This window comes from Electrophorus electricus, chromosome 19 (genome assembly GCF_013358815.1).
Source record: "Electrophorus electricus isolate fEleEle1 chromosome 19, fEleEle1.pri, whole genome shotgun sequence".
NCBI lineage: Eukaryota > Metazoa > Chordata > Actinopteri > Gymnotiformes > Gymnotidae > Electrophorus > Electrophorus electricus.
The window spans coordinates 125,838-140,512 of NC_049553.1; the positions used below are offsets into that span (position 1 = coordinate 125,838).

General features: G+C 35.9%; 5 pseudogenes; all 5 read right to left on the reverse strand.

The window, feature by feature from the left end:
* Positions 1-386: 386 nt before the first annotated feature.
* Positions 387-505, reverse strand: LOC118240281 (annotated as a pseudogene).
* A 2,942-nt stretch (positions 506-3,447) lies between these two features.
* Positions 3,448-3,566, reverse strand: LOC118240249 (annotated as a pseudogene).
* Positions 3,567-7,664: 4,098 nt separating this feature from the next.
* Positions 7,665-7,783, reverse strand: LOC118240277 (annotated as a pseudogene).
* Positions 7,784-9,594: 1,811 nt separating this feature from the next.
* LOC118240333 lies at positions 9,595-9,713 on the reverse strand (annotated as a pseudogene).
* Positions 9,714-12,320: 2,607 nt separating this feature from the next.
* LOC118240334 lies at positions 12,321-12,439 on the reverse strand (annotated as a pseudogene).
* Positions 12,440-14,675: the final 2,236 nt, after the last annotated feature.

Consider the following 14,675-nt stretch of genomic DNA (forward strand, 5'->3'; position numbering starts at 1 on the left):
ACTGCACTTCAAATTTGAGCATGATAGCTTGAACATAAATTAAAGTGATGCAACAAATACCTACAGCATCTGCTATTCCCAGTTGCTAACAGATAGTTTGATTTAATGATTCACTGCACTTCAAATTTGAGCATGATAGCTTGAACATAAATTAAAGGGATGCAATAAAATCTTACAGCACCTGCTCTTCCCTGGTGCAAAAAGATTTCTATTTAATCACTGCACTTCACATTTGAGCATGTCAGCTTGAAAGTAAATTAAAGTGATGCAAGAAAAGCCTACAGCAGCTGCTATTCCCAGGTGCTAACAGATAGTTTTTTCTATTAATCAGTGCACTTCACATTTGAGCATGTCAGCTTGAATGTAAATTAAAGTGATGCAAGAAAAGCCTACAGCAGCTGGTATTCCTAGGTAGGGTCCCACATCAGTACTATCCAAGTCCAAATTTGCTTAGCTTCAAAGGTCAGATGAGATTGGGCATTCTCAAACTAGTGTGGCCGTAAGCCTTAAACACTTACTCAAATTGCCTATTCATAGTAAATATGATCAAAGACCAATATGACAATTTTTTTTATTAATCACTGCACTTGACATTCTAGAATGTTAGCTTGAAAGTAACTTAAAATGATGCAATAAAAGCTTAAAACATCTGGTATTCAGAGGCACTAACAGACAGATTTTTTATTAATCACTGCACTTCACATTCACGAATGTCAGTTGGAGAGTAATTTAAAGTGATGCAATAAAAACTTACAGCATCTGCTATTCCCAGGTGCTAACAGATAGTTTGATTTAATGATTCACTGCACTTCAAATTTGAGCCTGATAGCCTGAACATAAATTAAAGGGATGCAATAAAATCTTACAGCACCTGCTATTCCCTGGTGCAAAAAGATTTCTATTTAATCTGTGCACTTCAGATAGAAGCATGTCAGTTGCAGAGTAAATTAAAGTGATGCAACAAATACCTACAGCATCTGCTATTCCCAGGTGCTAACAGATAGTTTTTTTTATTAATCACTGCACTCCACATTTGAGCATTTCAGCTTGAAAGTAAATTAAAGTGATGCAAGAAAAGCCTACAGCAGCTGCTACTCCTAGGTAGGGTCCCACCTCAGTACTATCCAGGTCCAAATTTACTTAGCTTCAAAGGTCAGATGAGATTGGGCGTTCTCAACCTGGTGTGGCCGTAAGCCTTAATCACTTACTCTAATTGCGTATTCATAGCAAATATGATCAAAGACCAATCTGACAATTTTTTTTATTTAATCACTGCACTTGACATTCTAGAATGTTAGCTTGAAAGTAAATTAAAATGATGCAATAAAAGCTTACAACATCTGGGATTCAGAGGCACTAACAGACAGATTTGTTATTAATCACTGCACTTCACATTCACGCATGTCAGTTGGAGAGTAAATTAAAGTGATGCAATAAAAACTTACAGCATCTGCTATTCCCAGGTGCTAACAGATAGTCTGATTTAATGATTCACTGCTCTTCAAATTTGAGCATGATAGCTTGAACATAAATTAAAGGGATGCAATAAAATCTTACAGCACCTGCTATTCCCTGGTGCAAAAAGATTTCTATTTAATCTGTGCACTTCACATAGAAGCATGTCAGTTGCAGAGCAAATTAAAGTGATGCAACAAATACCTACAGCATCTGCTATTCCCAGGTGCTAACAGATAGTTTGATTTAATGATTCACTGCACTTCAAATTTGAGCATGATAGCTTGAACATAAATTAAAGTGATGCAACAAATACCTACAGCATCTGCTATTCCCAGTTGCTAACAGATAGTTTGATTTAATGATTCACTGCACTTCAAATTTGAGCATGATAGCTTGAACATAAATTAAAGGGATGCAATAAAATCTTACAGCACCTGCTCTTCCCTGGTGCAAAAAGATTTCTATTTAATCACTGCACTTCACATTTGAGCATGTCAGCTTGAAAGTAAATTAAAGTGATGCAAGAAAATCCTACAGCAGCTGCTATTCCCAGGTGCTAACAGATAGTTTGATTTAATGATTCACTGCACTTCAATTTTGAGCATGATAGCTTGAACATAAATTAAAGGGATGCAATAAAATCTTACAGCACCTGCTATTCCCTGGTGCAAAAGGATTTCTATTTAATCTGTGCACTTCACATAGAAGCATGTCAGTTGCAGAGTAAATTAAAGTGATGCAACAAATACCTACAGCATACGCTATTCCCAGGTGCTAACAGATAGTTTTTAGTATTAATCACTGCACTTCACATTTGAGCATGTCAGCTTGAAAGTAAATTAAAGTGATGCAAGAAAAGCCTACAGCAGCTGCTATTCCCAGGTGCTAACAGATAGTTTTTTTTATTAATCACTGCACTTCACATTTGAGCATTTCAGCTTGAAAGTAAATTAAAGTGATGCAAGAAAAGCCTACAGCAGCTGCTACTCCTAGGTAGGGTCCCACCTCAGTACTATCCAGGTTCAAATTTACTTAGCTTCAAAGGTCAGATGAGATTGGGCGTTCTCAACCTGGTGTGGCCGTAAGCCTTAATCACTTACTCTAATTGCGTATTCATAGCAAATATGATCAAAGACCAATCTGACAATTTTTTTTATTTAATCACTGCACTTGACATTCTAGAATGTTAGCTTGAAAGTAAATTAAAATGATGCAATAAAAGCTTACAACATCTGGGATTCAGAGGCACTAACAGACAGATTTGTTATTAATCACTGCACTTCACATTCACGAATGTCAGTTGGAGAGTAAATTAAAGTGATGCAATAAAAACTTACAGCATCTGCTATTCCCAGGTGCTAACAGATAGTTTGATTTAATGATTCACTGCTCTTCAAATTTGAGCATGATAGCTTGAACATAAATTAAAGGGATGCAATAAAATCTTACAGCACCTGCTATTCCCTGGTGCAAAAAGATTTCTATTTAATCTGTGCACTTCACATAGAAGCATGTCAGTTGCAGAGCAAATTAAAGTGATGCAACAAATACCTACAGCATCTGCTATTCCCAGGTGCTAACAGATAGTTTGATTTAATGATTCACTGCACTTCAAATTTGAGCATGATAGCTTGAACATAAATTAAAGTGATGCAACAAATACCTACAGCATCTGCTATTCCCAGGTGCTAACAGATAGTTTGATTTAATGATTCACTGCACTTCAAATTTGAGCATGATAGCTTGAACATAAATTAAAGGGATGCAATAAAATCTTACAGCACCTGCTATTCCCTGGTGCAAAAAGATTTCTATTTAATCACTGCACTTCACATTTGAGCATGTCAGCTTGAAAGTAAATTAAAGTGATGCAAGAAAAGCCTACAGCAGCTGCTATTCCCAGGTGCTAACAGATAGTTTTTTCTATTAATCAGTGCACTTCACATTTGAGCATGTCAGCTTGAATGTAAATTAAAGTGATGCAAGAAAAGCCTACAGCAGCTGGTATTCCTAGGTAGGGTCCCACATCAGTACTATCCAAGTCCAAATTTGCTTAGCTTCAAAGGTCAGATGAGATTGGGCGTTCTCAAACTAGTGTGGCCGTAAGCCTTAAACACTTACTCAAATTGCCTTTTCATAGTAAATATGATCAAAGACCAATATGACAATTTTTTTTTATTAATCACTGCACTTGATATTCTAGAATGTTAGCATGAAAGGAAAATAAAATGATGCAATAAAAGCTTAAAACATCTGGTATTCAGAGGCACTAACAGACAGATTTTTTATTAATCACTGCACTTCACATTTGAGCATGTCAGCTTGAAAGTAAATTAAAGTGATGCAAGAAAAGCCTACAGCAGCTGCTATTCCTAGGTAGGGTCTCACCTCAATACTATCCAGGTCCAAATTTGCTTAGCTTCAAAGGTCAGATAATTGGGCGGTCTCAACCTGGTGTGGCCATAAGCCTTAAACACTTACTCAATTTGCCTATTCATAGCAAATATGATCAAAGACCAATCTGACAATTTTTTTTATTAATCACTGCACTTGAAATTCTAGAATGTTAGCTTGAAAGTAAATTAAAATGATGCAATAAAAGCTTAAAACATCTGGTATTCAGAGGCACTAACAGACAGGTTTTTTATTAATCACTGCACTTCACATTCACGAATGTCAGTTGGAGAGTAATTTAAAGTGATGCAATAAAAACTTACAGCATCTGCTATTCCCAGGTGCTAACAGATAGTTTGATTTAATGATTCACTGCACTTCAAATTTGAGCCTGATAGCCTGAACATAAATTAAAGGGATGCAATAAAATCTTACAGCACCTGCTATTCCCTGGTGCAAAAAGATTTCTATTTAATCTGTGCACTTCAGATAGAAGCATGTCAGTTGCAGAGTAAATTAAAGTGATGCAACAAATACCTACAGCATCTGCTATTCCCAGGTGCTAACAGATAGTTTTTTTTATTAATCACTGCACTTCACATTTGAGCATTTCAGCTTGAAAGTAAATTAAAGTGATGCAAGAAAAGCCTACAGCAGCTGCTGCTACTCCTAGGTAGGGTCCCACCTCAGTACTATCCAGGTCCAAATTTACTTAGCTTCAAAGGTCAGATGAGATTGGGCGTTCTCAACATGGTGTGGCCGTAAGCCTTAATCACTTACTCTAATTGCGTATTCATAGCAAATATGATCAAAGACCAATCTGACAATTTTTTTTATTTAATCACTGCACTTGACATTCTAGAATGTTAGCTTGAAAGTAAATTAAAATGATGCAATAAAAGCTTACAACATCTGGGATTCAGAGGCACTAACAGACAGATTTGTTATTAATCACTGAACTTCACATTCACGCATGTCAGTTGGAGAGTAAATTAAAGTGATGCAATAAAAACTTACAGCATCTGCTATTCCCAGGTGCTAACAGATAGTTTGATTTAATGATTCACTGCTCTTCAAATTTGAGCATGATAGCTTGAACATAAATTAAAGGGATGCAATAAAATCTTACAGCACCTGCTATTCCCTGGTGCAAAAAGATTTCTATTTAATCTATGCACTTCACATAGAAGCATGTCAGTTGCAGAGTAAATTAAAGTGATGCAACAAATACCTACAGCATCTGCTATTCCCAGGTGCTAACAGATAGTTTTTTTTATTAATCACTGCACTTCACATTTGAGCATTTCAGCTTGAAAGTAAATTAAAGTGATGCAAGAAAAGCCGACAGCAGTTGCTATTCCCAGGTGCTAACAGATACTTTTTTCTATTAATCACTGCACTTCACATTTGAGCATGTCAGCTTGAAAGTAAATTAAAGTGATGCAAGAAAAGCCTACAGCAGCTGCTATTCCTAGGTAGGGTCTCACCTCAGTACTATCCAGGTCCAAATTTGCTTAGCTTCAAAGGTCAGATAATTGGGCGGTCTCAACCTGGTGTGGCCATAAACCTTAAACACTTACTCAATTTGCCTATTCATAGCAAATATGATCAAAGACCAATCTGACAATTTTTTTTATTAATCACTGCACTTGACATTCTAGAATGTTAGCTTGAAAGTAAATTAAAATGATGCAATAAAAGCTTACAACATCTGGTATTCAGAGGCACTAACAGACAGGTTTTTTATTAATCACTGCACTTCACATTCACGCATGTCAGTTGGAGAGTAAATTAAAGTGATACAATAAAAACTTACAGCATCTGCTATTCCCAGGTGCTAACAGATAGTTTGATTTAATGATTCACTGCACTTCAAATTTGAGCATGATAGCTTGAACATAAATTAAAGGGATGCAATAAAATCTTACAGCACCTGCTATTCCCTGGTGCAAAAATATTTCTATTTAATCTGTGCACATCACATAGAAGCATGTCAGTTGCAGAGTAAATTAAAGTGATGCAACAAATACCTACAGCATCTGCTATTCCCAGTTGCTAACAGATAGTTTGATTTAATGATTCACTGCACTTCAAATTTGAGCATGATAGCTTGAACATAAATTAAAGGGATGCAATAAAATCTTACAGCACCTGCTATTCCCTGGTGCAAAAAGATTTCTATTTAATCACTGCACTTCACATTTGAGCATGTCAGCTTGAAAGTAAATTAAAGTGATGCAAGAAAAGCCTACAGCATCTGCTATTCCCAGGAGCTAACAGATAGTTTGATTTAATGATTCACTGCACTTCAAATTTGGGCATGATAGCTTGAACATAAATTAAAGGGATGCAATAAAATCTTACAGCACCTGCTATTCCCTGGTGCAAAAATATTTCTATTTAATCTGTGCACTGCACATAGAAGCATGTCAGTTGCAGAGTAAATTAAAGTTATGCAACAAATACCTACAGCATCTGCTATTCCCAGGTGCTAACAGATAGTTTTTTTTATTAATCACTGCACTTCACATTTGAGCATGTCAGCTTGAAAGTAAATTAAAGTGATGCAATAAAAACTAACAGATAGTTTGATTTAATGATTCACTGCACTTCAAATTTGAGCATGATAGCCAGAACATAAATTAAGGGGATGCAATAAAAACTTACAGCATCTGCTATTCCCAGGTGTTAACAGATAGTTTGATATAATGATTCACTGCACTTCAAATTTGAGCATGATAGCCTGAACATAAATTAAAGGGATGCAATAAAATCTTAAAGCACCTGCTATTCCCTGGTGCAAAAGGATTTCTATTTAATCTGTGCACTTCACATAGAAGCAGGTCCAAAGTTGCTTAGCTTCAAAGGTCAGATAAGATTGGGCGTTCTCAAACTGGTGTGGCCGTAAGCCTTAAACACGTACTCTAATTGCCTATTCATAGCAAATATGATCAAAGACCAATCTGACAATTTTTTTTATTTAAGCACTGCACTTGACATTCTAGAATGTTAGCTTGAAAGTAAATTAAAATGATGCAATAAAAGCTTACAACATCTGGGATTCAGAGGCACTAACAGACAGATTTTTTATTAATCACTGCACTTCACATTCACGCATGTCAGTTGGAGAGTAAATTAAAGTGATGCAATAAAAACTTACAGCATCTGCTATTCCCAGGAGCTAACAGATACTTTGATTTAATGATTCACTGCACTACAAATTTGAGCATGATAGCCTGAACATAAATTAAAGTGATGCAACAAATACCTACAGCATCTACTATTCCCAGTTGCTAACAGATAGTTTGATTTAATGATTCACTGCACTTCAAATTTGAGCATGATAGCTTGAACATAAATTAAAGGGATGCAATAAAATCTTACAGCACCTGCTATTCCCTGGTGCAAAAAGATTTCTATTTAATCTGTGCACTTCACATAGAAGCATGTCAGTTGCAGAGCAAATTAAAGTGATGCAACAAATACCTACAGCATCTGCTATTCCCAGTTGCTAACAGATAGTTTGATTTAATGATTCACTGCACTTCAAATTTGAGCATGATAGCTTGAACATAAATTAAAGGGATGCAATAAAATCTTACAGCACCTGCTATTCCCTGGTGCAAAAAGATTTCTATTTAATCACTGCACTTCACATTTGAGCATGTCAGCTTGAAAGTAAATTAAAGTGATGCAAGAAAAGCCTACAGCAGCTGCTATTCTTAGGTGCTAACAGATAGTTTTTTCTATTAATCAGTGCACTTCAGATTTGAGCATGTCAGCTTGAATGTAAATTAAAGTGATGCAAGAAAAGCCTACAGCAGCTGGTATTCCTAGGTAGGGTCCCACCTCAGTACTATTCAGGTCCAAATTTACTTAGCTTCAAAGGTCAGATGAGATTGGGCGTTCTCAACCTGGTGTGGCCGTAAGCCTTAAGCACTTACTCTAATTGCGTATTCATAGCAAATATGATCAAAGACCAATCTGACAATTTTTTTTATTTAATCACTGCACTTGACATTCTAGAATGTTAGCTTGAAAGTAAATTAAAATGATGCAATAAAAGCTTACAACATCTGGGATTCAGAGGCACTAACAGACAGATTTGTTATTAATCACTGCACTTCACATTCACGCATGTCAGTTGGAGAGTAAATTAAAGGGATGCAATAAAATCTTACAGCACCTGCTATTCCCTGGTGCAAAAAGATTTCTATTTAATCACTGCACTTCACATTTGAGCATGTCAGCTTGAAAGTAAATTAAAGTGATGCAAGAAAAGCCTACAGCATCTGCTATTCCCAGGAGCTAACAGATAGTTTGATTTAATGATTCACTGCACTTCAAATTTGAGCATGATAGCCTGAACATAAATTAAGGGGATGCAATAAAAACTTACAGCATCTGCTATTCCCAGGTGTTAACAGATAGTTTGATATAATGATTCACTGCACTTCAAATTTGAGCATGATAGCCTGAACATAAATTAAAGGGATGCAATAAAATCTTAAAGCACCTGCTATTCCCTGGTGCAAAAGGATTTCTATTTAATCTGTGCACTTCACATAGAAGCATGTCAGTTGCAGAGTAAATTAAAGTGATGCAACAAATACCTACAGCATATGCTATTCCCAGGTGCTAACAGATAGTTTTTTCTATTAATCAGTGCCCTTCACATTTGAGCATGTCAGCTTGAATGTAAATTAAAGTGATGCAAGAAAAGCCTACAGCAGCTGGTATTCCTAGGTAGGGTCCCACCTCAGTACTATCCAGGTCTAAAGTTGCTTAGCTTCAAAGGTCAGATAAGATTGGGCGTTCTCAAACTGGTGTGGCCGTAAGCCTTAAACACGTACTCTAATTGCCTATTCATAGCAAATATGATCAAAGACCAATCTGACAATTTTTTTTATTTAAGCACTGCACTTGACATTCTAGAATGTTAGCTTGAAAGTAAATTAAAATGATGCAATAAAAGCTTACAACATCTGGGATTCAGAGGCACTAACAGACAGATTTTTTATTAATCACTGCACTTCACATTCACGCATGTCAGTTGGAGAGTAAATTAAAGTGATGCAATAAAAACTTACAGCATCTGCTATTCCCAGGAGCTAACAGATACTTTGATTTAATGATTCACTGCACTACAAATTTGAGCATGATAGCCTGAACATAAATTAAAGTGATGCAACAAATACCTACAGCATCTACTATTCCCAGTTGCTAACAGATAGTTTGATTTAATGATTCACTGCACTTCAAATTTGAGCATGATAGCTTGAACATAAATTAAAGGGATGCAATAAAATCTTACAGCACCTGCTATTCCCTGGTGCAAAAAGATTTCTATTTAATCTGTGCACTTCACATAGAAGCATGTCAGTTGCAGAGCAAATTAAAGTGATGCAACAAATACCTACAGCATCTGCTATTCCCAGTTGCTAACAGATAGTTTGATTTAATGATTCACTGCACTTCAAATTTGAGCATGATAGCTTGAACATAAATTAAAGGGATGCAATAAAATCTTACAGCACCTGCTATTCCCTGGTGCAAAAAGATTTCTATTTAATCACTGCACTTCACATTTGAGCATGTCAGCTTGAAAGTAAATTAAAGTGATGCAAGAAAAGCCTACAGCAGCTGCTATTCTTAGGTGCTAACAGATAGTTTTTTCTATTAATCAGTGCACTTCAGATTTGAGCATGTCAGCTTGAATGTAAATTAAAGTGATGCAAGAAAAGCCTACAGCAGCTGGTATTCCTAGGTAGGGTCCCACCTCAGTACTATCCAAGTCCAAATTTGCTTAGCTTCAAAGGTCAGATGAGATTGGGCGTTCTCAAACTAGTGTGGCCGTAAGCCTTAAACACTTACTCAAATTGCCTATTCATAGTAAATATGATCAAAGACCAATATGACAATTTTTTTTATTTAAGCACTGCACTTGACATTCTAGAATGTTAGCTTGAAAGTAAATTAAAATGATGCAATAAAAGCTTACAACATCTGGGATTCAGAGGCACTAACAGACAGATTTTTTATTAATCACTGCACTTCACATTCACGCATGTCAGTTGGAGAGTAAATTAAAGTGATGCAATAAAAACTTACAGCATCTGCTATTCCCAGGAGCTAACAGATACTTTGATTTAATGATTCACTGCACTACAAATTTGAGCATGATAGCCTGAACATAAATTAAAGGGATGCAATAAAATCTTACAGCACCTGCTATTCCCTGGTGCAAAAAGATTTCTATTTAATCTGTGCACTTCAGATAGAAGCATGTCAGTTGCAGAGTAAATTAAAGTGATGCAACAAATACCTACAGCATCTGCTATTCCCAGATGCTAACAGATAGTTTTTTTTATTAATCACTGCACTTCACATTTGAGCATTTCAGCTTGAAAATAAATTAAAGTGATGCAAGAAAAGCCTACACCAGCTGCTACTCCTAGGTAGGGTCCCACCTCAGTACTATCCAGGTCCAAATTTACTTAGCTTCAAAGGTCAGATGAGATTGGGCGTTCTCAACCTGGTGTGGCCGTAAGCCTTAAGCACTTACTCTAATTGCGTATTCATAGCAAATATGATCAAAGACCAATCTGACAATTTTTTTTATTTAATCACTGCACTTGACATTCTAGAATGTTAGCTTGAAAGTAAATTAAAATGATGCAATAAAAGCTTACAACATCTGGGATTCAGAGGCACTAACAGACAGATTTGTTATTAATCACTGCACTTCACATTCACGCATGTCAGTTGGAGAGTAAATTAAAGGGATGCAATAAAATCTTACAGCACCTGCTATTCCCTGGTGCAAAAATATTTCTATTTAATCTGTGCACTTCACATAGAAGCATGTCAGTTGCAGAGCAAATTAAAGTGATGCAACAAATACCTACAGCATCTGCTATTCCCAGTTGCTAACAGATAGTTTGATTTAATGATTCACTGCACTTCAAATTTGAGCATGATAGCTTGAACATAAATTAAAGGGATGCAATAAAATCTTACAGCACCTGCTATTCCCTGGTGCAAAAATATTTCTATTTAATCTGTGCACTGCACATAGAAGCATGTCAGTTGCAGAGTAAATTAAAGTTATGCAACAAATACCTACGGCATCTGCTATTCCCAGGTGCTAACAGATAGTTTTTTTTATTAATCACTGCACTTCACATTTGAGCATGTCAGCTTGAAAGTAAATTAAAGTGATGCAATAAAAACTAACAGATAGTTTGATTTAATGATTCACTGCACTTCAAATTTGAGCATGATAGCCTGAACATAAATTAAGGGGATGCAATAAAAACTTACAGCATCTGCTATTCCCAGGTGTTAACAGATAGTTTGATATAATGATTCACTGCACTTCAAATTTGAGCCTGATAGCCTGAACATAAATTAAAGGGATGCAATAAAATCTTAAAGCACCTGCTATTCCCTGGTGCAAAAGGATTTCTATTTAATCTGTGCACTTCACATAGAAGCAGGTCCAAAGTTGCTTAGCTTCAAAGGTCAGATAAGATTGGGCGTTCTCAAACTGGTGTGGCCGTAAGCCTTAAACACGTACTCTAATTGCCTATTCATAGCAAATATGATCAAAGACCAATCTGACAATTTTTTTTATTTAAGCACTGCACTTGACATTCTAGAATGTTAGCTTGAAAGTAAATTAAAATGATGCAATAAAAGCTTACAACATCTGGGATTCAGAGGCACTAACAGACAGATTTTTTATTAATCACTGCACTTCACATTCACGCATGTCAGTTGGAGAGTAAATTAAAGTGATGCAATAAAAACTTACAGCATCTGCTATTCCCAGGAGCTAACAGATACTTTGATTTAATGATTCACTGCACTACAAATTTGAGCATGATAGCCTGAACATAAATTAAAGTGATGCAACAAATACCTACAGCATCTACTATTCCCAGTTGCTAACAGATAGTTTGATTTAATGATTCACTGCACTTCAAATTTGAGCATGATAGCTTGAACATAAATTAAAGGGATGCAATAAAATCTTACAGCACCTGCTATTCCCTGGTGCAAAAAGATTTCTATTTAATCTGTGCACTTCAGATAGAAGCATGTCAGTTGCAGAGTAAATTAAAGTGATGCAACAAATACCTACAGCATCTGCTATTCCCAGTTGCTAACAGATAGTTTGATTTAATGATTCACTGCACTTCAAATTTGAGCATGATAGCTTGAACATAAATTAAAGGGATGCAATAAAATCTTACAGCACCTGCTATTCCCTGGTGCAAAAAGATTTCTATTTAATCACTGCACTTCACATTTGAGCATGTCAGCTTGAAAGTAAATTAAAGTGATGCAAGAAAAGCCTACAGCAGCTGCTATTCTTAGGTGCTAACAGATAGTTTTTTCTATTAATCAGTGCACTTCAGATTTGAGCATGTCAGCTTGAATGTAAATTAAAGTGATGCAAGAAAAGCCTACAGCAGCTGGTATTCCTAGGTAGGGTCCCACCTCAGTACTATCCAAGTCCAAATTTGCTTAGCTTCAAAGGTCAGATGAGATTGGGCGTTCTCAAACTAGTGTGGCCGTAAGCCTTAAACACTTACTCAAATTGCCTATTCATAGTAAATATGATCAAAGACCAATATGACAATTTTTTTTATTTAAGCACTGCACTTGACATTCTAGAATGTTAGCTTGAAAGTAAATTAAAATGATGCAATAAAAGCTTACAACATCTGGGATTCAGAGGCACTAACAGACAGATTTTTTATTAATCACTGCACTTCACATTCACGCATGTCAGTTGGAGAGTAAATTAAAGTGATGCAATAAAAACTTACAGCATCTGCTATTCCCAGGAGCTAACAGATACTTTGATTTAATGATTCACTGCACTACAAATTTGAGCATGATAGCCTGAACATAAATTAAAGTGATGCAACAAATACCTACAGCATCTACTATTCCCAGTTGCTAACAGATAGTTTGATTTAATGATTCACTGCACTTCAAATTTGAGCATGATAGCTTGAACATAAATTAAAGGGATGCAATAAAATCTTACAGCACCTGCTATTCCCTGGTGCAAAAAGATTTCTATTTAATCTGTGCACTTCACATAGAAGCATGTCAGTTGCAGAGCAAATTAAAGTGATGCAACAAATACCTACAGCATCTGCTATTCCCAGTTGCTAACAGATAGTTTGATTTAATGATTCACTGCACTTCAAATTTGAGCATGATAGCTTGAACATAAATTAAAGGGATGCAATAAAATCTTACAGCACCTGCTATTCCCTGGTGCAAAAAGATTTCTATTTAATCACTGCACTTCACATTTGAGCATGTCAGCTTGAAAGTAAATTAAAGTGATGCAAGAAAAGCCTACAGCATCTGCTATTCCCAGGAGCTAACAGATAGTTTGATTTAATGATTCACTGCACTTCAAATTTGGGCATGATAGCTTGAACATAAATTAAAAGGATGCAATAAAATCTTACAGCACCTGCTATTCCCTGGTGCAAAAATATTTCTATTTAATCTGTGCACTGCACATAGAAGCATGTCAGTTGCAGAGTAAATTAAAGTTATGCAACAAATACCTACAGCATCTGCTATTCCCAGGTGCTAACAGATAGTTTTTTTTATTAATCACTGCACTTCACATTTGAGCATGTCAGCTTGAAAGTAAATTAAAGTGATGCAATAAAAACTAACAGATAGTTTGATTTAATGATTCACTGCACTTCAAATTTGAGCATGATAGCCTGAACATAAATTAAGGGGATGCAATAAAAACTTACAGCATCTGCTATTCCCAGGTGTTAACAGATAGTTTGATATAATGATTCACTGCACTTCAAATTTGAGCATGATAGCCTGAACATAAATTAAAGGGATGCAATAAAATCTTAAAGCACCTGCTATTCCCTGGTGCAAAAGGATTTCTATTTAATCTGTGCACTTCACATAGAAGCAGGTCCAAAGTTGCTTAGCTTCAAAGGTCAGATAAGATTGGGCGTTCTCAAACTGGTGTGGCCGTAAGCCTTAAACACGTACTCTAATTGCCTATTCATAGCAAATATGATCAAAGACCAATCTGACAATTTTTTTTATTTAAGCACTGCACTTGACATTCTAGAATGTTAGCTTGAAAGTAAATTAAAATGATGCAATAAAAGCTTACAACATCTGGGATTCAGAGGCACTAACAGACAGATTTTTTATTAATCACTGCACTTCACATTCACGCATGTCAGTTGGAGAGTAAATTAAAGTGATGCAATAAAAACTTACAGCATCTGCTATTCCCAGGAGCTAACAGATACTTTGATTTAATGATTCACTGCACTACAAATTTGAGCATGATAGCCTGAACATAAATTAAAGTGATGCAACAAATACCTACAGCATCTACTATTCCCAGTTGCTAACAGATAGTTTGATTTAATGATTCACTGCACTTCAAATTTGAGCATGATAGCTTGAACATAAATTAAAGGGATGCAATAAAATCTTACAGCACCTGCTATTCCCTGGTGCAAAAAGATTTCTATTTAATCTGTGCACTTCAGATAGAAGCATGTCAGTTGCAGAGTAAATTAAAGTGATGCAACAAATACCTACAGCATCTGCTATTCCCAGTTGCTAACAGATAGTTTGATTTAATGATTCACTGCACTTCAAATTTGAGCATGATAGCTTGAACATAAATTAAAGGGATGCAATAAAATCTTACAGCACCTGCTATTCCCTGGTGCAAAAAGATTTCTATTTAATCACTGCACTTCACATTTGAGCATGTCAGCTTGAAAGTAAATTAAAGT